Source organism: Pelodiscus sinensis, chromosome 18 (assembly GCF_049634645.1).
Source record: "Pelodiscus sinensis isolate JC-2024 chromosome 18, ASM4963464v1, whole genome shotgun sequence".
Classification (NCBI taxonomy): Eukaryota; Metazoa; Chordata; order Testudines; family Trionychidae; genus Pelodiscus; species Pelodiscus sinensis.
Window position 1 is genome coordinate 18552132 of NC_134728.1, and position 14341 is coordinate 18566472.

At 41.4% G+C, this 14341-nt stretch overlaps 1 long non-coding RNA gene across 1 annotated transcript in view; it reads right to left on the bottom strand.

Moving 5' to 3' along the window:
* LOC112546881 (uncharacterized) overlaps positions 1 to 3560 on the bottom strand; it is a 78917-nt gene extending 75357 nt beyond the window's left edge. Inside the window, exon 1 of the long non-coding RNA XR_012896520.1 lies at positions 3399 to 3560. This is a non-coding gene — a long non-coding RNA (uncharacterized LOC112546881). The remainder of the gene's footprint in view (positions 1 to 3398) is intronic.
* Between the last annotated feature and the right edge of the window lie 10781 nt (positions 3561 to 14341).

Here is a 14341-nt window from a genome sequence, read left to right on the forward strand (position 1 = left end):
TACAAATTTCCAGATGGCTTTAAAAAAAGAGGAAAATAAGGACAGAAAAAAATAGGATTTCTCTTATCTTTGCCTTGTGGTTTGTAGACCGTTGTACCAATAGCAGTCTCTCTCCCCAACAAAAGTCTATATAAACATTTCAGAGACTATTTCTAAAAACCTTACAGAGGACCTGAGGAAAAGTAAGACAGTATAAAATGATACAACATTAGGTTGTTTAGGACTTTCCTAATACAAATGCTTACAGGTGTCTATTGGTGTTTGGGGTTTTGTTTTTTGGTAAACTTGTTATTAGACATGAGGGATGGGGGGAAAAACCCAAACTAGTAGTCCACATTTCTGTATCTCCATATTTCTGTTTTAAAGCATCTCCTGTTTCTATCTAATCAATCTTACTCTTTAATCTTTTATTTTAAAAAGAAAAACCCATACAACACAAACCCTTGGCAACATAGAACCAAGTTCATGTCTCACTAATCAATAGACTTCTGTTTACTTCATTGGGGAAAGGCTCTAACCCACAGTTATCAATACAAAAGCTGTATTTGTTCTAGAAGCTGTTGAATTAAGTATAGACAGCATAGTTCCATATTTTCTGTGTTTCGCTGATGACCTACAGGTGGTAGACTACACTCCACAATAGGTTTGAGACTGTCAACTCTAGTGGAGGAGGAAAGCCAGAGGATGCTGCTGTTCTAAGAATGTTAAATATTGAGACAACTGTCAGTCTCTGAAAAGAATTGGCTATAAACAATAATTATCAAATTATATGTAAAAATACTTAATTATAATAGAGTATATAACTGGTACCAATAAAAATACATTCATTAGAAAAATTAGGGAGGGGGCCAAAGCAAACAAGGAATGAAATAACACTTTATTTTATTTGTTGCTGCCTTTTACTTTGGCATATATAAACATTTGCTCTATGGGTATAGCTTAAAAAAAATACACCAGAAGGCAATGCTAATTATACTGGAGTAGAGCTCTCTATACTTGAGATTTACAATATAAACAATTTCAAAGCAGCATTTTATCACTGGGAAGTCTGTTGTATTTATTCCAACATTTGACTGAGTTTAAAAGTGTTCAGAAGAAATAATATTAATCAGTTTTTAATTAAACTTTAATATAACTGCCGTTAGATTTGACTTGGCTTGTCTCTACAACACAATTCTAATAAATTGTCTATATTTGTATACTTTCATTTGGTGCACTCTAAAGCTCTGATCCTGCAATGCACAAAGATGGGCAAGCCCAGTGAAGTCTGAAATGACTTGGGTCCATCCATGAACATCTCATTTACAGGATCCAGGCCAATTGCACACAATGTTTGAAACTACTTTGCTATTCAATTATAGGACTTTTTACCTTAGGCTCTAAAAATATTAGTTGTTTCCATTCACCATAAAACTTTAAAATAAGATAAAATGTATAAAGAAGGTTCAGTAAAAATCATTTTTCCTCTAAATTGTTTTGTACCTCTCCTTCCCCGGTGATGCAGGTATGCATTAAGTCCTGAAGATCCCTATTCTTAATTATTTGTGATCCAATCACAAGCCAGTATAGCCTACATTTTCAAATTTATGCAGTTTGCTTGTGAAAGGTAGGTGTTTAACTAGTCATGTTTGTCCATTTTACTCAACTATCTATACAAGTGTAGTAATTGCGTGTACAAATTAGGCTCACAGGTCCCTGCATGCTTTTGTTTGCAGAGATCTAAAAATTTGGAACAAAAAATTTCTTTAGCACCAGCACCTAATCCACATTTATCTACATAGAAAACTCTCTTTACCAAGTGGTAGTGAGTATCATGAACAAGTATAAAACTTCGAAGGAAAAACTAAAATACTTGCCCCCAGGTATCAGTATTTGGTATGGTAAGTGATCTTTTTGAAAGGATAATAGAACTTCACCAGAGTGAAATTCACCCATTGGTGAAGGGATGTCCTCCATGATATCTCTTAATGAAGGAGATACCATGGATTCCCTCTGCACCACCTCTATGCTAGAGAGATGAGCTCTATTGAATGTGAACAGGCCCCTGTAAAATGGAGTATTGGAAGGTACCAATAGTTCCATATATACATGGATCAAATGGCCAGGAACCCTGGGTCAAGGAGAGTGGTCACCATTAAGTTGGGGCAAAATAATGGCTGCAGCTATGAACCCTGTCCTCAAGTTTGGAAGTGAATTCTTTACACTCCCAACCACAATAGAGTACCCTGTCTAAAGCCGGTTTATTCTGTTGACTAGAACAGGCACCAAGGGGGGTGTGGGAAGCAACCAGTTGCTTACATACCTACTGTTAGACAAAGTAATAAAAATCCTTTCAGTGCCTTGCTACTAAATTTGAGAACTGAGGAGAGAACACTATTTTGTGCGAGTGCCCTTCTACGACCTCTTTGAGGTATTGTGCAAAGGAGCAAAAAAAAGTTCTATATGGCTTATAACAGACCTGAATGCTGTTTTATACTAGCAAAATGGATATTGCTACTGTAAAACAACACTGATAACTGAAGAACTTGTCCAAATGACATGAGACTTGAGTGAAAGTGAGCAATTGAGGGCAAAAAGTCACTTTAAAATATTGGGTCTTGGTAGTGTTTATTAATACATTTATATAAAAATTGTGAATAACTATGTGAAAAGAGAAACTGGGTTTAGTTTTGACACCTCTCCTCTAAGGCTAGATCTACACTGCATAGGTTTTGTGCAAGAAATATGCAAATGAGGCAAAGCGTGGAATATTGCCATGCCTCATTTGCATACCTAATGAGCTGCCATTTTTGCATCACGGGCTTTTGCGTAAGGAGTGTTACACCTTGGTTCGGTGATGTGGTGGAAGCCTTAAGGGTTAAAGCCGATTACCCAGTGAAAACTACTGGATGATGGTGTAAAACAAATGCTTTTTAGTAAGTGGAATGATTCTTTTATCAAAACCAACGATTAGAAAATGGTCTTTTTAACTAACAATTGCCTAATGCTTTTACAGGGTAGAAAACCTTAAACTTAGCTGTACTTAACTAATTACAAACTTTTTTTATTACAGTTCAACTATACTAAATCACTGTTTCTAATTTGCTTAACAAAAAATACAAAAACAAAGACAATATAATGATAATAAAAACTCCATCTAAAGCCAGCCTCCCTATGGTTATTTTAGGGCAGCTGGTGGAGTTAGTCATAAATCTACTTTTACAACTTAATAACTCCTGGACTTCTATTTCTAACACTTATACTTAACCTAAACACAACACTACTACACAACACAAAATTATACGATTTACACAGTGTGGTTAACAGAACTTAGATACACTTTACAGAATTACACAGTGAAATTAACACAATTTAACTATTAATTAAACCAATAACTAATACATTTAAGCAATACTTACAAATCCAGCATCGATAACAACACAAAGAGACACTAGAACTCAGAGCATGCTCAGGACTCGTGCACCCCTATATTTGACTCGAAGGGTGGGGAGGCAGCCTCAGGGTGATCAATCCTTTAGCTGGGCAAAAAAAAAAAGACACGTGCCCTCAATACACGGAACCTCCGTCGAACAAAGGGATTGAGGGTCTTTTATAACATAACCTGATATCCGGTACCTTATTAGGGTTAGTTCTTTGGCCGGGCCTGATAGGCTGGTAATGAGGTAACGTGAAATACTGCCCTATAGGATTTTTCATGATGCCCGCCTGATGGCCCCGTGGACAGTGCTGGGTGTGGGCATGGTTAGTGTGCATGGCAGTTGCGTCTTATTTCCCTATGCCTACCTCCCTGCTTTCAAGGACTGGTCAAGAGAGTCTTATTTATCTCTTGCAGCTTGTGTTCTATTTTTTCATGCTCACCTCCCTGTTCTATGATGCCTACAAGGCCAAATTCCGTTTTACAGAAAGCTGCATTGTGCTTCCTATGCTGCTCTGAATATCTCACAGTCTGGGTTTTCTGTGAGGGGCCTTGTGTGGCAGGATGGGCTATACGCGAAGGCCACGGACAGAAAAAGCCTGCTTTACAACAAGGAGCTGTCTACACTGCCCCTTCTTGCACAAAGCTGTTCCGCTGCTTATTTTCAGGAAGAACGGATCTGCGCAAGAGGGGTTTTTTTGCGCAAGAAGGGGCAATGTAGACAGCTCCTTGTGCAAAAGCCCGTGCTGCAAAAGTGGTGGCTCATTAGGTATGCAAATGAGGCATGGCAATATTCCATGCTTAGCCTCATTTGCATATTTCTTGCGCAAAACCAGTGCAGTGTAGACAGCCCCCAAGTGTGACAGCTCAGTTTTTGTAGCTATCCAATATGTTCTCTAGAAAAACCAAGAATGACCATTGTTGATATTTCTAAGATAAAAATGGGGAGAGGCAGCAAGGCGGTAGAAGTGACTAGTTGACTAGTGTCAACTGTCCAATAAGCATTTGCTAGTCAGATAGTTGACTAGTCATTCACAATTCTAATTATATATTTTATATATATATATATATATATATATATATACATACACACACACACACACTTTGATATATATATATATATATATATATATATATATATATATATATATATATATATATATCAAAAACAAAACCCCAAAGCAAGGACAACCACATGTGGATTTTTCCCCTCCATGTGCAGAATAAAAAGTTATGCACACTAAGACGTGCAAATGTACAACACCAGTAGAAACAAAAGTCTAGCTGTGTGCACTCTGCTAATCAGCAGGGCAGGCATTTTAATCTCCTTAGCGGCCACACATGCACACAGATTAAAAGGAACACTATTTAGAACTGGCCTGAGAGGAGTTGGGAGAATAGCTGCTCACCTTTTCTCTTCCCTCTGGACAGTGAAGCACTTTTGCTCCAATCAGGCAGCTTCAGTTTAGTGGCTCAAGTAGTCCTCACAGCTTTAGCATACCCTTGTTCATCGGACTGGAAGATTTGTACAACTGCATCCTCAGTTCTGGACTCTTAGCTCCCAGACACTGTCCTGTGCAGCATAGGAAGCCCCCATGAATGTACAATTCACCCCTTTGTGCAGAGAAATGATATTGATTGCACTGCTGGGGGATAGGAACAGAAGTGCCATCACTGCATATGCTAAAGCCAATAAGTTAAGTTGTCACCAGCTGGTCAGTCCTTTAACAGACATTCTTTTTAAAAATAAAGCTAATATTTTTCAACTGTACTGTCATTAACAGTCTTCATTAATGGCCACTGGCAAACTCCAGCTATTCCCCATGGGTCTCGCACTACTGGTGGACAGGGATCCTTGGAGGCTCACTGTAGCCCTCCACACAGCCTCTTTCTCTTCACTAGAGGCAGGAACCATTGCTTACTGAGCCATACCCATCACAAGCTAGTTCATAAGTTAGAGTAAAATCTCCTCTGGAGTCCTGATCTCCCTTCTCAAAACACAGGTTGAGATGTTGTGGTGAGGTCGGGGGGAGGGGACCCCAGGCCCACCCACTAGTCTGGGTTTCCACTCAGGGGCCCTAAAGCAGTAGCAACAGGCAGAGCTACTGCCTCTCTCAATCTGGCAGCTCTTCCCTGGGCCACTTCGCCAAACAATCCCTTCTAGTACCTTCCTTTGGTACCTGCTCATGCTCACACAGCACTTCCTATCCTTCACTCTTTTCTTTCCCCCTTCTTGCCTGGGGGAGCCCTTTTAAAGTGGCACCACAACCCTTATTTGGCTGCCAGGGAGCGACAAACAGCTGGCCTGGGACTGTCATACCACTAACAATGTTTCAAATTTCTGTTCCTTTTGAGGTAGACTGTCCAAAATTACTAAAATGTAATTTCTTCAGGCATGAGGAAAATACTTCACCCCCTCCCTCCCCTTTACATAACCTATCCACTTGAAGGGTTTGTCCTTGAACTTTCTAAAAGTAAATAATTGTCTTTTGTGTAGAAACCAGTAATTGAAACATTCAGACATAAAGGATAATTTTTTTAAACTGCATATATATGAGGTTCTTATGTCAACTGCTTTACAGTCCTATGAACATTCATTTCTGCAAAGGCTATGATTTTCATCAGGGTTTATATTGAAAATTGAGAGAGAAGATGGGTAAAATTTAGTAAAACCTACTCTGGTTTTGACCTCGATATCTGTTTTATCTTAATTTCTTACATTTTAGTTTTCTAGTGAGACTTATTACATTGCCTGTATTTATAAACCACACAGTTGTGAACATTATGAATACATGCCACTGTCCTGCTCTCAGGAATCCACGTGCCCTGTGAAGAAAGCAGGCCATGCTAAGTCCTGATGTAAATTAATTTAACTCAGGGATGTTACAGTAGGAATGAATCTGGCGCAGCATGCTGAATGGTAAGAAGAAGGAAAGGAAGTGCCTTGTATTTTATATCAGTGATACTCCCCCAAAGAGCTGATTGGCTGCCTTCAGTAGCAAGGCAGGCTGCAGTCAGTCCTCGAGGTCTGGGAGCTGATCTGTCTAATGCAGGGCCTCTAGATCTGTGCAACTGTAGAATGGAGATGTGTTGACTGTGGATAGTGGAAATAAGTGGATTCTCTTTAGGGCTTTCAAAGAAGGCTCGATCCTGCAAATCCACCAAACCACTTGCATGCTTAGTTCTAATAAAGTTACAGAAATATGTGTGTATGAAGTTAATGCATGTGCTTAAGTATATCGCTTGATTAGGGTTTGGTGCTGCTCAGCATCTTGTTCCACTGAGCCCAGTATGACGCTTTCTGCAGGTGAGGTATTTAGTAAGGATGTAAAAAAGTCTGTTTAAAAAGGTAACCGTGTAACCACTGAAATTCATAGCAGTTATATGGTTACATGTGCTGCAGCTCTACTGTATAAATAAGCTATATATTGCACAGACTGCAGTGAAGCCTCCGTGTGGTGCAGACAAGCCTATGGTCAGTCCAGCACTCTGCTCCTCGCATGGCTCTGGTGATAAGGACATCCCAAATATCACACTGATGAACAATGACATAATCTATCATGTGCCATTGTTTCGATCTAGGGTGCATCGAGGTGGTCTTGTATTTGTTTGCCATCCTGAACACTGTGTTCGTGATGAGGAGGTCATATTCCGCACATTTGCTCAACAGCAATAAGCCGTTGCTGTTCATCTTGCCAACACCATGTTTGCCTAACACTCCCTCCCATTGACAACCAACTCGGGCGTTGAAGTTTCCCAACAAGATCAACTTGTCGTTGGCCGGTACTGAGCACAGAACGGAACTGAGATCAGTGTAGAACTGTTCAATTGTCTCCTCTGTGCTGTTCATGGTGGGAGCGTATTCACTGATGATTATTGCATACCACTTATGACTAAGGGGTAGGCGTAGCTTCATGAGCCTCTTGTTAATACCGACAGGCAGGTCCGAAAGTTGTTTCATCAGACTAGTCTTAACGGCCAGGCTGACTCCATGAATCCTATCCACATTCTGCACTTTTCTTTTCCAGAAGAAGGTATAACCACTAGCTAGTTCAGTGAGAAATCCTTCTTCAGCAAACCTGGTTTCACTCAAGGCAGCAATATCAATACCATAGCATGAAAGCTCTTTAGCAAGTAGGGCTGTTCTCTGATGAGGTCTTACTGTGTCCTCACTGTCCATGAGCGTACGGACGTTCCATGCTCCAATTACCAACTTCCTTTTTTTGCACAACATAACCTGTGTGTAAAAAATATTATTATAGTGGGAAAGCCTTTGCACAGAGATGATCCCATTCTCTTGGCCTCAGAAGTCAGAATCCAGTGGCACAAAAAAAATCATTACTTCTGGAGACTACCTCGGCTGCACTGGATGGCCAGGTCACCTTAAATGCTCTGACATGCCCCACACACTCCATAGTGTGCTGCTGCAACACCTTCTCAGCTGTTGAATCATAAAGATTTCCTCCGCCTGATCCATCGAAGCAGTCTTCGCATGCTGGGATGAGCAAGTCTCTAACTCACCCAGGGTTTCAATCCTTTTGGCTACTCTCACCGGCTACGTCTAGACTACATCCCTTTTTCGGAAAAGGGATGTAAATTAGACGTATCGCAATTGCTAATGAAGCAGGGATTTAATTTCCCCCCGTTTCATTAGCATAAAAATGGCTGCTGCTTCTTTTCGGCACGGAGCTTTGCTGGAGAAAAGCGCCAGTCTGGATGCTGATCTTTTGAAAAATAAAGCCTTTTCTGAAAGATCCCTTATCCCTCTTGAAATAAGGATGGGTACTCCCGAAGAAGTGCGACAAACCCTCCTTTAGATGTACTACCCCATTAGAGATACTACCATGCAACCTCATACACCCCTTTCTTTGCATATGTTTGTTTCAAATGCCAGATGTTGACCTTTGTGCATTATATTCTTGCACCTACAATACTTTAATCTGCATCTAAAAAACACAAACTTCAGACCACATCTAAACATATAGACATCGCCTCATTCAATTATCTAGAAAATCCAATGCAAGACTGGACACATTTTCAAATGACAATACAAATTTAGATCGATGAAAGCTCCTGCTAGAAAGAGCAAAATACTGGTCCAATTGAACTTCACCTCCATTTTATGAATGGCATCTCATTCCCCTTACGACTCCAGCTTGAAAAACTGAAGCATGTTGTTTTGGTTAATTTCAAAGTTTAAAAAAATTCCCTACCTCCTTCCTCTCCCCCCGATTAAAGCACTTCGCAAAAAATGTTCAGTGAACCTGAATCTGCATTTTTGGTGAAAAATAATTTTGGCCAAAATATTTCACCCATCTCTACTTAGCAGCTGCTTCCACAGTGTTCACCAAAGCTTGGCATTGGTTATGGTTCACTTGCATGATCACATTTTCTTTTACTTGGACAGAACCATATAACTTCAATGGTATCTAGCTCCTATGCTGATTTAGCCAAGTGAAAGGAATCGGGGGTGGGGAGCACCTTTTTATATACACACATGACAGGAAGGGACTTGGGTAGGCCCTTACTTGTTATTCCCTGAAAATGTTCTGTAGCCATCTGCCCTTGTACACAACTTCCACTGTAACACTCTTTGATGGTATAGTCATGAAGGAGTGAGCCCAGCTCACCATACATGTCAGTGTATTCCATACCTTGATTGAAAATATGTTCAGAGAACTCTCCTTTGGAATCCAGCTTCCTCTTCTGTTTGATCTTGCAGGGAAGCATAATCCTGCGCTTCTGGAATGGCTGTTCCTGTCAAAATAATTACATTACTAATTCGGTATTATGGCTTCAATGCAGGATCTAGATGACAGGTGAAAGAAAATGCATTTATGATAAAAATGATAAATTATGAAATGACTGAAGTTAGGATTTAAATGATACTTTTTAAATTCAAGTTTCTCACTAAGTAAATTTGTTGTTTATGAAAAGTGCTGGATTGACAACTGGGGAAACTTCAGCTGCATCTGCAGAAGTGATTTATCTCAGTCAACTGCTGCATAAGCTTCCCTGCTGTGTTTTGCCTTACCTTAAGGTCAAAGATACCTATCTCTGCATGGACCTTACATTTCTCTGCCCATTTAATCCATGGGCCTTATTTTAGACTTGTTAGATGTAATATCTGCTAGTAAATGGATGAAGACTAAGATCCCCAAACAGCCTTTAAAGTATTTTACTACTATCTTAAGATGTAATGATTTAGAAATAACTCATTTCATTACCAGTCCCATGATTCATCCAGTTTTTCAGTGACAAAGGGAAAAATTATCAAAAGCACCTAAGTGATTTAGGAGCTTATGTCCAATTTTCAAAAATGTGCACTTACGAGTCTAAGTCTCCCTGAATGTCACATTTTACCCGAGGTTCTATAGCGTCAAGCTTGTTTGACCTGTCACAGTTAGCATTTAAAGGCCATAAAGCTACTGAAGATTGCCATTTTAGACTTAGGTATATTTTTTCTGAGGGCTGAGACATAACCTCTCTTTTGTTGGTCTACATAGGGTTACACCTTAAGAGCACTCAGAGATGAAAACTAGCACAGAGTGCAGCAGCTTATTTACTGAGTGAAGCAACATATTAGACGTATGTGACATTTGTGGTCACCTGTCTGCACTAAACTTTCCTTGTTCTATGGGTGGAGTTTAGGGTGTTAGTTATGACTTATAAAAGCAATGAGGGGCCTAGGACCAACCTACCCAAGGGATTACCTTTCCTCCTGGGCCATATCATCACAACTGTGATCAGCAGAGACACTTGAGTTGGATCCAACTCATTATAAAAGAGAGGAAGCTGCTGGCAGGCCATTTTGGGGGAGGGAAGTTCTAAGACTCTGGAATTTGCTTCTCTTGGTTTAAAATAGCCCCAGTATGATGACTTGCTGAGCACACTGCAAAGGACAACTGTATGTTTAGGTTTTTGGAGATGCCTCAGTAAGCTTTCTAGATGATAGAGGAGGTGGCTGCTTGATTGAGTACTAGCAGAATTGATTATTAATGCACAGAGATGTAATGTAATTGTATTTATCGTGTAATTAATTATTTTGGGGTGCCTAGAGCTTTGGTTATGCATCCTTATTTATAAATAAATAAATAAACATAAACATGACACCCATGTTATTAAACTGGTGTAACTTCATATGTGTACTCTCATATATTGGTTTAACTTGCCCCAGTCCAATATTTGACTAAATCACTACAACATATCTTCAGTTAAACTTATTTCTGTATTGTATAGGTAAGCCATAACTAAACATTGCTTTCCCTCTTAACTGCTCAACTTTCAGTCTTTCTTCTGATGCCATAATTTCACTAATTCTCCATATGCCAAAGGCTTTCATGGTAAGAAAAAATCTGCATTCCAGATGTTAAAAGCAGACGGGATTTTTTTTTTTTTCAAATAAATTTTCCTGCAGTTTTGTAGACATCACAAAGAAGCAAAAATGTGTAGGACATTTTTGCCCCATTATGTCCCAATGTTATATTATTGAAGCCAATATTCAAAAGTCTTGTTGAATTCAATAGGACTAAGATCAGGCCTGTGCTGCTGCTCTTGCTTCCTGTACAGTATTGCTACAATCTATCCTTTTGTGTCTATCCTTACTTCTAAAACTATCCTTACTTCCAAAACTCCTCTCCAACTTGATCATGTCCCTCTTCCCACAGGAATAGATCCCATGTAGCCTGCCACCCACCGTGGTATGTGCACTGGCCTTATCCACCACTGTGGTTCTTGGTGTAAGGGCCACCTTGAGATCCTTGGATGTCCTATAGGCATTGATCTTTGATCCATGGCCTCATCCACCATGGCAAAAGGACCCACCCCGCAGTCTTCCCCCAACTGAGGACTCAGAGGAAGAGGAGGGGCAAATCCAGGATGAGGACGCTGACCCACAATGTCCAGATGTTTCGCCGGCTAGCAATTCATCCTCTTTGCCGGACAAAGCAGTGATTCCTGCTGATCTATCCCTAGCAGATGATTTAAAACAATTTCAGGAGCTCTTCAAAAGAGTGGCCACTGCTGAAAGCTCATCATCTAATAAACCATCTTGTTAGTCTTTAAAGTGCTACATTGTCCTGCATTTTGCTTCAGCTACCCCAGACTAACACGGCTACATTTCTATCACTATTCTCCAGGAAGTAGACAAAAAGCAGCACAGGCTCCTAAAACTACTTCAGCCCACGCTGCTCAGAAAGATCTCATTACCCATTGACGAGGTAATAATGGAGGCATTGGACGAGGTATGGCAGACCTCTGCTTCCATTCCACCAACCACCAAGAGGGCTGACGGAAAGTATTTCATGCCCACTAAAGACATGGACTTTCTGTTCTCTCACACACAGCCAAATTTCCTCGTTGAGGCAGCAGAGCACCGGGCTAAGCTTCCACAGTTTAAGGCAACATCAAATGACAAGAACCACAAGAAGTTGGACCATTTTGGTCAGAAAATGTACACCTCCACCATGCTCCAGCTGAGGACCGCAAACTACTCAGCCTTACTAGCCCATCATGATTTTGACAATTACTCCAAATTGGCAGAGCTTATGGAACACCTCTCAGATAGCAAATGACCAGTCCTAAGGGCTATAATCCATGAAGGCCACACAATTGCCTGTACAGCACTTCAATCTTCACGGGATGTCAATAACACTGCCACTCATGCCATGGCAACAGCTATTGTGATCCGAAGGGTATCATGGCTGCAGGCCGTGGGGGTTCCCAAAGAGCTGCAGAGCAAAGTGGAAGATCTGCCCTTTGATAAGCACGAATTTGACACAAAAAAGATGAAGTCCTGCACAGCAGCAAGTACTCCTGCATGACTTTGCGCACATTCCTTTCATCACAGACATTACACACCCTATAACAGGCACAGAGATGGGTCATGTAATCGACCACAACACAGGGGCTACAATTACAATTGCTCCAGGTCATGAACTCAGAAGAAACGTCCCTCACAGGGTCACCCTTCTGGTTCCCAAGACATAAAACAGTTTTTGGTTGAGGGTCTGCCCAACCTCCCCAAAGATTCAGTGCCTTCAAAGCACTACCATCTTTTTACCCACTGTTTGCACCCTTTCTGCCATCATTAGGAATCTATAACATGGGATCAGTTGGCACTGGAGATAATCCACACAGGTTATGTCATATCTCTGACTTCCCTCCCCTCAACCCTACCACCTACACCATCCCGCTTAAGGGACCCCTCGCATGAGCAGCTTTTATGACAGGAGGTCGATCGACTGCTTCACATCAGAGCAATGGAATGGGTGCCCGATCCTTATCAAGGCAAAGGATTTTATTCCAAATACTTCCTTACCCAGAAGAGAATGGGGGGATGGAGACCTAGCCTTCATCCAGGTTTTTTTCAAACATTCTCGCAGTGGCTGCAGCCTACCTCTGCAGGCAGAAGGTCATCATTTTTCCATATTTGGACAATTGTCTCATAAAAGGATGATCCCACAAGGAGACCACCAACATGCTTCACAGGCCAGGCAATTATTTGAACATCTAGGCCTTCTCATAAACAAAACAGAAATCCACATTTGAGCCCACTCAGTCCCTAGAGTTTATAGAGGCTCTCCTAGATTCAATATCAGCTCAAGCATACCTACCTCACCATTGTTTCACAACTTGATCAGCATTCTATCTGCAAGCCCTTCCACGACAGTCCTTACCTGTCTCCAGCTTATGGATCATATGGCTGCTACAAATATGTGTTTCAACACAGTCATCTGCATTTCCGTTCACTTCAACATTGGCTTGCTTTGGTTTATATCCTATCCCATCATCCATTGCACAAGACGGTAACCTTACCATGTGATGTTCTCACTTCACTCCGATGGTGGATGTCCCCAGATAAGGTTATCTGCTGGGGTTACCTTGCTGGGATCCCTTTCCACCAACCCAAGCCATCAGTGCAGATCACAACTGATGCTTCCCTACTGGGATAGGATGTTCATCTACAAAATCAACTGGCTTAGGGCAGATGGGCACCACAAGAGGCCAGATTGCACACCAACCTTCTCAAGCTCAGGGCTGTAAGGAATGCCTGTATCCATTTCGCCCCCACTATCTGCAGCCAAACAGTTTGCATCTTCATGGACAACATGACCACAATGTTTTATATAAACAGACAGGGAAGTGCATGCTCCCGCTCCCTGTGCACAGAGGCAATTTACCTATGGAACTGGTGCAAACATCACTAAGTCACACTCAGGGCATCAGACCTACTTGGGATGAGCAGTACTATGACAGATGCCCTCAGCCACTATTTCTCCACAGATCATGAGTGGGAACTGCATCCTTGGGTCCTTACTTCAATTTTCTGACAATGGGGATTCCCATTGATAAATCTATTTGCATCACATCTCAACTTCAAGTGCCCCTAGTACTACTCCTGGAAGGGGCTGGGCAATGAATCCATGGGGGATGCCTTCCTGGTGATGTGGAATGCACCACTTTGCTATGCTTTCCCCTCCGATCCCTCTTATCCCAAGGGTTCTGCACAAGATCCGTTCAGATGGCACTTGAGTCATCTTGATAGCTCCCTCTTGATCCAGGCAGACTTGGTTTCCATACCTCCACTGCTTGTCTCCCCTACCTCCATATCCTCTTCCAGATTGCCACGATCTACTCTCGCAGGAACACGGGACAATTCTGCATCTCCAGCTTCACATTCTTTCCCTAAACACCTGGCTGCTGTCTGGTTCCACAATTCCAAAGTTTGCTGCTCTGAACAGGTGAAGGATGTTCTCCATAGCAGCAGGCTCTCCACTCACACAACCTACCTCTACAAATGGAGGCACTTCTCCTGGTGCGTGCAGACTGATCAACCCTCGCACATCTCTGCGTCATAGCCTCCTTGATTATATTTTTGAACTAAAGACTGGAGGTTTGTCCATTTCATCTCGAAGGGTTCATCTG